This window comes from Eucalyptus grandis, chromosome 10 (genome assembly GCF_016545825.1).
Source record: "Eucalyptus grandis isolate ANBG69807.140 chromosome 10, ASM1654582v1, whole genome shotgun sequence".
NCBI classification, from domain to species: domain Eukaryota; kingdom Viridiplantae; phylum Streptophyta; class Magnoliopsida; order Myrtales; family Myrtaceae; genus Eucalyptus; species Eucalyptus grandis.
Window position 1 is genome coordinate 32,170,805 of NC_052621.1, and position 10,082 is coordinate 32,180,886.

Here is a 10,082-nt window from a genome sequence, read left to right on the forward strand (position 1 = left end):
AGAGAACAAGGTTATCAAAGTTCAACAGGAAACATAATGCTACTGATCTTCACAGTATAGTGGTGTCGATTGAACGTAGAGTTCACCATCCTATTATCATCATCCTCATCCTCATCAGCATCAACACAAGAAAAGAATGAAAAACAGTAAAATTACTTGGATGAAGTTGTGAAAAACCATGTCTATCTACATAAGAAAAGAAAGAAGTCGCTTCAGAGGGATTAACCAATTCAAACTACTGACAAAACTTAATGGATATACTTATGATGGCGCTAATTAGTGCAATGTTGGCGACAATCTTGTTCAGTAACTTTGCTTCTATAAGCATTTAGAACCACTAACAAATGACATGATACGAGCAGACTAATTGAATCAATACTGAGAAGCCCAAGAGGGGCATGTGAGTTCAGCCTTCCAGAAATAGGTACTTGCACAGGTATGTGCAAGCATCATCAGGGTTCACAGTCGAGTAAAAAGCAGAAAATCCAACTTGTCTGTAGTATCATGCAGACAGTCGCACTAAAGAGTGGAAAAAAAGAAATGCTTACTTGTTGGGACATAAATGGATTTCTGCAACACTTTTTGCTTCTTGATGCAAGAATAAAGAGTAAAATTTAGCAAGACTCAAGATAAAGTTGCAATCAATTGGCCTAAGCCAAATGCTTTCTTGCAAAGCAGCATTTACAGTAGGGAAACGGGGGTTTGAGAAAGTACCAACTTTATTTAGAAATATTTGCAGGAGACAGCAAAATACTCTGACCTCAAGAGATAAAGATGATGTTTATCACACACACACAAACTGAAAGAGAGATTGAGAGATGAAGAATCTGGACCAGTTTGGATGTTTCCTTCAGCTGATGCAGCTTTCGATATTTGAAGGGTGCTTACTCTTTCATTTCCTAACTGATTACCAGCTTTTAGGATCCTTTCTTCTGGAACTTGCCTTCCATCAGAACAACTGCCACTTCTCACAGCATTCCTGCCCAAAGTTAGTAAACCACTTAAATTTTGATTCCCAAGATATGCCTTCACAGTGACTTTAAGTATCTTACCGACGGCATACACAGCATTTCATTTTAGAGCAAAGCAAAGTCAATTTCTTTGTCATCATTGAGAGATGATAGTGCAACAAGCTAGGAGGATCACTCACGTGAGAGTTCAGACCATATTCTGGTATGATTTGATGGAATCTCAGAAGCACTTGTTCTACTCCTCTCTAGCTGTTCTCCAGAAGCTTCCCCAGTATCAGCCTGGCCTGGCATTCCATTTTCCTAAGGTCCATTGTTACCTTCATGTAACTGTGATGTGAGCATGGTGGTCAGTACAAGTGTAGCATCAAAATTGGAAGAGGCCCCCTCATCAATACCAAAGTTAGGGACCGTCAAAATAGGCCTGTTTCATTAAAACATGCAACTGTATCAAGTTCTTTATTCTATTCTATTTTGCATTTTACAACAACACCCCCCCCCCAACAAAAAAACCAAAACCCCCCCACAAAAACACCCACAATGACAGAAGAGATGTTGCACTTGAAACCACGAATTTAGTACCAAAACAAGAGTCAAAAGACATACATTAACCATCAAGTTTTGCACTGATATTTTGAGCTGGCATACTTTACTAGCATCTTGCTTCAAACCCGATAAATAAACCATTTATCATCCTAACCTAAACCTCCTCAAACCATTATTATCCAAACTTGATTCCATGGTGCACTATATTCTATCAACCAAATTTTCAGTAGTCTCTCGTGTTTTGACATTCAGCCCAGAAGCAAAATTGTCAGTGGCCTTTATGATTGTGATCCTAAAGCTATGCGTTCGCATGTTTTAAATCTCTGAGCAGATAACTAGCAATCATTCATCTATTAAAACCAGTTATGGACAGATTGCTTGAAAACTACTCGTTGCATCTGAACTACTTGCATGTACAAAATTGAAGTGAAGCATGGAAAATAATGGATAGAAGGTAAGAGGGAAAAGAGCATTTAGAATTTGTTTACTTGCCAGCCTTCTCAAAGTACAGATGAATGTCCACTTCACATCCCTCACAGAATGCAAGAAATGCCTGCATTTCCATGAGATGGACAGAGGTTAAATATTATGATATTCACTGGAAAACACAAGGAAAAACTTTGACATAAAAGATGGTCCTAAATGTGACTCCAATAGCATTTCAGCGACTAGGTGGACTCATTTTAAGGAAATGGAGATACGTTTGAAAGTGAAGTCATATGTTCAAGAACTTTTAGCTGCATTTATGACACAAATGCCTTGATAGATAATATAATAAAAAACAAATCAGATGGAACGCCTTCAACTCTTTGACAGCAAAAGTCACGTCTACTCAGTTGCGTTGTAAGCATACTGCACAAACTCTTCCACAGGATCTATCCAAAGCTGTGTGTGCAGCAAAGAGTCGTTCTCTTCAACCAGATTCTGAACCATGATATTCTTCTCCATATTTGATTGAAAAGAAAAAGGTTAATCTCTACCTTTGGCAGGATCAATGTAGCTTTGAAACTCAAGAGCTTCTACACCAAATTCACTTGCAGCATCAGAAGGATCGAAGTTGCATTCCGTTGCAATGATAGTAATTTCTTGAAGGGAAGACTGAAATTTGCTAGCGATCTGTTCAGATCTAGAGGCCTCACCACAAAACTGCTGGGGTATCTTCTCCTATCCAGAGATAATTGTTGTATGTTGGGGTCAACATTGCAAGAAATCCAGTATGTTTTCTAAATGCCTGCATGTGTATGACAACCCCACGTATGCATGAACAAAATCTCACAATTGGCACAGTGAGATAAACAAGTATTTTTGCATGGTGCAGCTTCTTAACAAATTAATGCAGGTTTGACAGGTGCCAGCCCCGATTTATATTACAGTTAGATAACATACTGAATGGTATGTAATTAGCACAACTGAGTCACAAAGACCTTAAATGGTAAGTGGAAACAAAAAAAAAAAACATTTGGTAGACATTGGAATCTAATTTTTAACATAAACTTTCCTGTCTCTTCATTCTTAATTCGTTGGCTTTATAGGTCTTATTGGGGCACTGCAAAATCCCTTTGACTGTATTCACGCTGCTTTTACATTGTGAGAAATTAGAAAAGCTCGTTTCCGTGGACACATGTGACACGACGAATAAATGCTTCTCACAGCATCTTGCAGTCATTTTCTCTCAACAAACATGTCAGCTTCAAGACTTCATTTTTGCCCATTTTCCATAGAATTGGAGCAAGATTATTTTTAGGGGGAAAAGGGAATGCGCTAACTTTTCCATCGGCACCACGAGCTTGCGATCTTAACCATCAAGTAAACCATTTTGAACATAATGAATTCAGAGCACCACACATACAACTGAAAGGTCTTTACTACTGAAGCACTGCAGAGCCCATTTAAGTTTTGATACATTGATGTCTGGTTATTTCACACTCAAATAATCAATGTTTGTAATAGGCATTCTAAGGACAGAACAGACAGCCTGCACAGAGTACTTTGTAAGTGTTTGCAAGTTGCTTGCAACTATAAACTGGCAAATGTACTAGAAAGATGAGCAACGGCAATATACCTTTAGAAGAACGCTGAACCTGTGTGCCAGAAACTGTAAACACATCAAAGAGGTCTGGCTTGGAGGTAATCAATCGATAGGCAGATCTTGACAAATTGAGTGTGAGAAAGGAAATCTGGAGGTCGAATACGTATATGAGAACCTTAATCTGAGATATATGAGTTGAGTAAGAAGGTGATATTTGTACACAGATCAATAATATCTCAATTCTAACACATCAAATAGTGCCAAGTGCCCAACATGAGCTTAGAACTTAGAACTTCTATTGTTATTTGGGCAAAAGGAAGCCATGGAAAAGTATGGTCATATAGGAGTTATGATCGGGAATATAACCGTGCTTTCACTTAACTTATTGAGTGTTGCAAAACTCCATACAACACCATCAAAGTAACTAGACATACCAGGAAAGCATTATCAAGACACAACAGCAGCACATAGACAAGGTTATCCATAGGGCTTCTCTCATATGGTTTCACCATTCTGACATTTTCCGGGAGTAACACTGATAGTTCTCCTGGCTATATCAGTGAATTGCCTCAATACTACGATATAATGACTTTGAATCTCCCAATCAACAATATAAGATTCTTTTGGCCACTCCAGATTTTTATGCTCGTCAAGTTGTAATCGTTGCCGACAGGGCCAATCACAACCTAGGTCAACAAATTTCTGCCTCCAATCCACCACCGAAAGCTCCACGCACTCGGCAATCGGTGCAAGGACTCTCAGAATTTCTTAATCGGACTCTGTATCGAGCGAAATGAGCCAATACCTAACACAGCACCATAGCCATCTAAACTAAACATCGCTTGGCAGGGCACACGGAGAAGCAACTGCCGTGGCTATTTCACTCGATGGATGAAGCCGAGGAACGACGATCGACGTGGATTTCAGCGGCGACACGCCGGAGCTGCGGGCGAGAGAGAGACGACGGAGAAGAAGAAGAAGGGCGGGAAGAAATCGAATCACCTGAGAAGGAGAAGCTCGAATGGCGAGGTCGTTTCCGACGCGGGAGAGAGACAAGTGATGGAGCGAGCCAAGGTCTTCAAGGAGCACTTCGCTTCCCTTTCTGCAATGACCGTCAAGATTTTTCATGAGATGGGCGCTGAGAAATTGGCGGGATTGGAAGAGGAAGACGGTCTTTGGCTCGGTGAATTTAATGATGTAAGATACGATTATAATACTGATGTTTACCCAAGTGAGTATGTTCATTTTTAGATTCATCGTTAGATAGCTAGCATTTACGCGTAAATCACAACTTACAACTAATAGGAAACTCACAAAAATGGTTCATGGATAAGTATTCCCTTTCAATTTTGATCCTGATTCTTCAATTTTTGTCACATATTTGATTGTTGAACTAATCTTTAATCTTGATTTTAGTATAAATGTTGATTTCTTTGTCCAAATGTGAACAAAATTTGCGGAGTAAGGGCTAAAGATTGTTATGCGGCATTAACATGTAATAGTAGTGCAAAGCCAATGGGTACCCATCTATTGTTGCAGAAAAATAACGTTATATGGTTCATCACATTAGAAAAATTATAAACAGTGTTTTTTTAGTGTGACATGACAGCTGCGTTCATTATCGTTAAGTACATTTACAAAGTTTCTCGATGATAGATGACATTTGTGATCATTAGAATGCTTTAATTGCCACTTAATTTAATATTAAGTTGCCTTGAAGTGATAGCAAAATGCTCGTGGTCTATATACCTTCTATAAATTGTTCCATGCAAATAATTAAATATCCAATTGTTTCAATATATTCTACTTGCAATTCTATTATTTTAAGTGATTTCATAATCTTTTTCCCCTTTTCATGAACTATCCATTTTGAAGTTTTAGGAGAAAATAAATAATTTGGTAAATATTTTTCTGAAAACAATCATTTGAAATAATTAGTTGATGAAAAATATTTTTTTTTTCACTATCGAAAACAATTTATATCTAAATATTTTTGTAAATGATAAAAATATTTTATTTATTTATTTTTGCCGAGTGAAACAAACGATTATTTTTAGAGATATTTTCTTAATAGTTCATCTTTCGCAAAACAAATGTAGTTTAAATCTATTTCTTTTATCTCAGATTAATAAGTAGTTGTAAAAAGTACCAAACTTGTGGAGAGAGAGATTACTCTGGCCATGAGTTTTACTTGAACTAGTTTACCAAAAACATCATGAAACTTCTCAATTTAAATAATAGGAGGATGAAGATCCTCTACTTCAAAGGTGCTCTCAATAGCATTTCAACCAATTCGCAACTGCCAATGCACATAAATGAGGCATTCATCGTGATTGATATATGTTGAGATATTATGTTGTGATATAAATAATTCATGTCCAAAAAAATAGGGATTAACGACAATTGGCAATAACACTATTTGATGGATCTTTTTAGTTGACTTTTTTTATTTTATTTTATGGATCTACAATGACTGAATATGCCTCTAAATACAATGTGTGCTCTGAGCCTCTGTCCTAAGACATGGCAAGTGGGTGCTACGAGTGCCACCCTCAATGTTAAAGTCAAGGTCGAAGAAAACAGAGAGTCGAGGTTCAGAAGATGTTGAAATCAGGCCCAAGAAAAACATAAATTGCGCTGGTACCAACGGTGGCACCTACTTGATAGGATATGTTTGATAGGGACAGGACATAAACATACAGTACATGAACGTTCTGCATCATATTTTAAAGTTTATGTCCCTATAGCATATGTTCAAAATTAAAAAAACATATATAAAAGCAAACCGCAGACCTCATAAACGAAGTGCAGACTGGTCTCATCTTCACCTGCGGAGGACAACTGCTTCGTTTCGTTCCCAAGACAGCCAGCTGCGAAGAGAAACCACATTTTCAGGAAGCAAAGGAGAGATTAGGCAAAGTCGAGAGTTTAATGGAGAACAACAATCCAGCCGATCAGAGGTGAGCCTCAGCAACTTTAGATATATAAAAAAGCACTGGAGCCCAGCTCCATCTGCAAGTAGGAAAAATTGCAGGGAAATTCATGCCTAAATGTTGATATTCTTTGGGAACTCGTACCAAAATCTTGATATTCTTTTCTGTCCTTCCTCTGATCATGTCACACTAGATATACCATCAGGAGTACTGCTATATGGCCACAAAAACCTGCATATTAGTCGTTGTATGTGCTAGTTAAGAGAGCTGGGGAATCATTCACTTGCCTGTAGAAAAATGGCCTGTTTCTTGCGTTAGATTGTGAGAGTTGGTCAGAACACCAATTTATAACATCAAGATATTTTCATCCGTTCATTTTTCCTTTTATTGATTGAGATGTTCATAATGATTCGAATCTCAGAGGAGAAACTGGCTCTACTCATACCAGGAATAATCCCCCTCAAGTATGCATACCATTAAAATAGCTGAGTTTGTCAGGAAAGTGAAATCCATAATAACTGCCATGTCTTTTGAAAATCACAGTTGGACAGAATGTGAACCTTCTCCTAAAGTTATTGGATGAGAAAATTCTATCACATTGAAGAAGTGACATGGCTGCATATCTGACTCTGCTTTTCTTTTGTCATGAGAAACTTATATTGAGAACAACTATTGATTTGAAGCCTTATCAGCTTTTCCTCGAAGAAAAACCTGCTGTGAGCTTTGCTCTGTTTCTAGATGGTAGCGGGGGCCTTACTTGGTAGTTTGGTGCGTCTGGTTGGTTTGTTTGTGAATGTGTTGTAAGTAGGTTAGGAAAGGTTTGTACGTGTTAAGGAGGCATCCTTTACTACGATGTTCCATTTTGTCGAAAGAAGAATTTTCACTAAGCAATTAGCCGTGGATCAAAGATGGGTTACATACCCTTTACATACTGAGTTTAGACTCTGCGATGTACACTCATTAACTATGATTTGCACTAGAAGCTTGGCATCATATCGCATCAAATTTCCTTTAGAACTTAAAATGGTAGTTCTTGAAAGCTTTTGGAAGGCTGCCATCTTATGTGAGCGAGAAGAGCTCAAAACTTGATCTTTTCAAGATTTGTCACGGCCCAAATAAAAGCCAACCCAAGAGGTTCTAAGGGGCTATGACACATCGTGGATCAAGCGACCCTTGACTTGTATCCGAGACCTAGGTTTTCTCGAGTCTTCTAGAATACTCTTGGGTGGGCGATATAGTAATTGTATTCGTATGTAATAAATGCAAGTAGTTGGTAATTGGAGAGATGTGATCTCTACCGTTAGATCAGGAGAGATCTACGGATACGGTTTGCCTTATACTTATATATAGGGTCTGCTCCCCCTCATTGTACTCATTTCATTCACAAAATACAATCCAGGCTTTTCTCTAGAATTTCTAAGATCGTTGTGAGTTGACTATGAAAGAGTGTTTGGGAGAAATCCTAAAGCCGCACGGGCAAGAGGTGAAGAAGAAGCGGGCAGGTTGAATTGTTGCATTGATCGAATTTTTGAATCCTCGAAAGAACTGATTCCACTTGTCGAGTGCACTAATGTTCCATCAACACTACCCGTGCAAAAGTCAAGCGTATCTACAAACTCCTGAAAATCGTTAAGATGGGAGGGCGAGATATAGACCCAAGGTTCCAACTTGCTTTCGCTCTCATTGCTTTGTTGCTCTTGGAGCTGTCAAGTGCTTGGCTGATGTATGTTTTGCTTGGAGACATGCCTTGTTCAATTGTTGTTCTCTATGTCCTCTGATAGCATTTACATTTAACGCGAATTAGAGAATGGTGACAACTTCCCATTCTCTAGATTTTGTGGTTAGCTCTTTGCAAACATGCTTTGATGTGTCCTAATGCTTGGCTTGGAGATCAACCTTATTATTACTTCAAATACCTTTTACATCATGAGAAGAGTATGTAATGATGATGAATAGTGACGGTTTCGAGTTCTCTAGATCGTGGCTTGGACATGAACCTTATGGTTGAATCAAGATCTTAACGGAAAAATGAGATAGAGTAATTTTGGTTCAATATAAGTGTAGACATATATAGATGCATGTTGATGACTAAGAATGTTTTATATGTAAAAGGGTTGGGGAGTCGGAGATTTCACGGGAGTGAAGCTTGATCCGGAGATTCGGGGAAAGAAGTTGCTCTAAGTCCTTAGCAATGATAGTTTTCTTTTTCTTTTAGCTGAGAAAGGGGTTGTAAGCTTAAGCGAAGCCAACTATTTCCATTTCCTTCATTCAATTTTATGCGTACTTGAGGTCAAGTGTCAAATGCAGACCATCAAAAACCCCAAAGCAAATCACTAGAAATTCCACTTTCTTGCACGTCATATTGTTTGATCATGAGAAACTCATAGATGAAAGCATTGGAACACCAAGTTGGACCCCAAAGGTGTTCTCTACTCTTTTATTATTTTGTTAATATATCCAGGATTTAATTTTGATGTTCCTAATGACTCAAACTCTTGGAGCAGAACAATGTAATCGGGGACTATTTGGTGACCGTAAATGTGCGAGAAAAGTAAGATCTATTGCCGATAGTCATTGACCCTTTTCATGGACAAAGGGGAGAACGCATGGGGGTTGCGAGGTTTTGGGAACCACTCTTGGGGAAAGTCTTTAAGAAAATGCAAATACCTTTGAGTTAAAGGTGTTTTCAAAAATGCTTTGTATTTGGTAAATTGTACTTTGAAAGCCCTTTGTGAAGTATTTTGAGTAAAATGGCGTTTGAGAAATTACATTTACAAAGGATCTTTGTGGTAAAAAAAATTATCAAAGAGAAATTAAAAAAAATGACTAGCAAGGGCGGTGGCGGTCGGCGACCTCCGGCGACCGGATCTAGGGCGGCGGGCGCGCAGCACGGTTACGATCTCCGTGACCGGATGCAGGCCGCGGGTTGTAGATCCGGGCGGCAAGGTCCTCTCGCGACCACAATCGCCCCCGGATGCAGGTCACGGCAGCCCGGACCTCGTCGGGACCCAAATGGTGCGGCGGTCGCGCCACCCCGGCGTCGGTCGTGCTGGCGACGGTCGCCGGACCGCTTGTGGAAGAAGAAGAAGATCGCACGCCACCCTAGATTTGGGTCGCGGCCACCGGACCTCGGTCGCACCACCTCTGGCGTCGGTCGCGCCACCCTCGGCAGGAGTTGTTGGCGTCCCTCTGCGTCGCCGAGCCCTCATAGTCGGACAAAGTCGAACCTCTCGGAGAAGATGAATAGTGTCGCATACTGAGGGCAGAGCCCGGAAAAACAAAAAATTCGTGAGGACAATTTCGAAAAAAAATATATATATAAACAATGCCCGCGTGGGCATGTCGAAAAAAAGTCAAAGGCGTCCTCACCTTTTGGGATTTCGGCTTCACAAACGGCATTTGGGGATTAGGGGCTGAAAATTTTTGCCAAACGAATGGCATTTGCTCAAGGCTCTTTAGGCCTTTAAAGGGCTTTGGGAAGTGGTTCCAAACGCATCCGGTAGAAGGTTACGGTTTTGGAGGAGGTCTTCGGCAGAGAAGGGTTTTTGGGGAGGAGATGAGTTTTTTTAGTGAAGGATCTTCTGATTTCGGGAGAAGGGGCTCGAG

General features: G+C 39.6%; 1 long non-coding RNA gene across 2 annotated transcripts; it reads right to left on the reverse strand.

Annotated features, from left to right (window-relative positions):
• Positions 1 to 635: 635 nt before the first annotated feature.
• On the reverse strand, positions 636 to 4,705 carry LOC104415620. Of its 2 annotated transcripts, none has more exons than XR_005546946.1 (6): positions 4,546 to 4,705; positions 3,577 to 3,691; positions 2,495 to 2,678; positions 2,003 to 2,067; positions 1,151 to 1,298; positions 636 to 979 (listed from the first exon to the last, which is right to left on the reverse strand). It is a non-coding gene; the product is annotated as an uncharacterized LOC104415620 (long non-coding RNA). The 2 variants fall into 2 exon arrangements; XR_005546945.1 differs by having other exon boundaries at positions 2,495 to 2,745.
• Between the last annotated feature and the right edge of the window lie 5,377 nt (positions 4,706 to 10,082).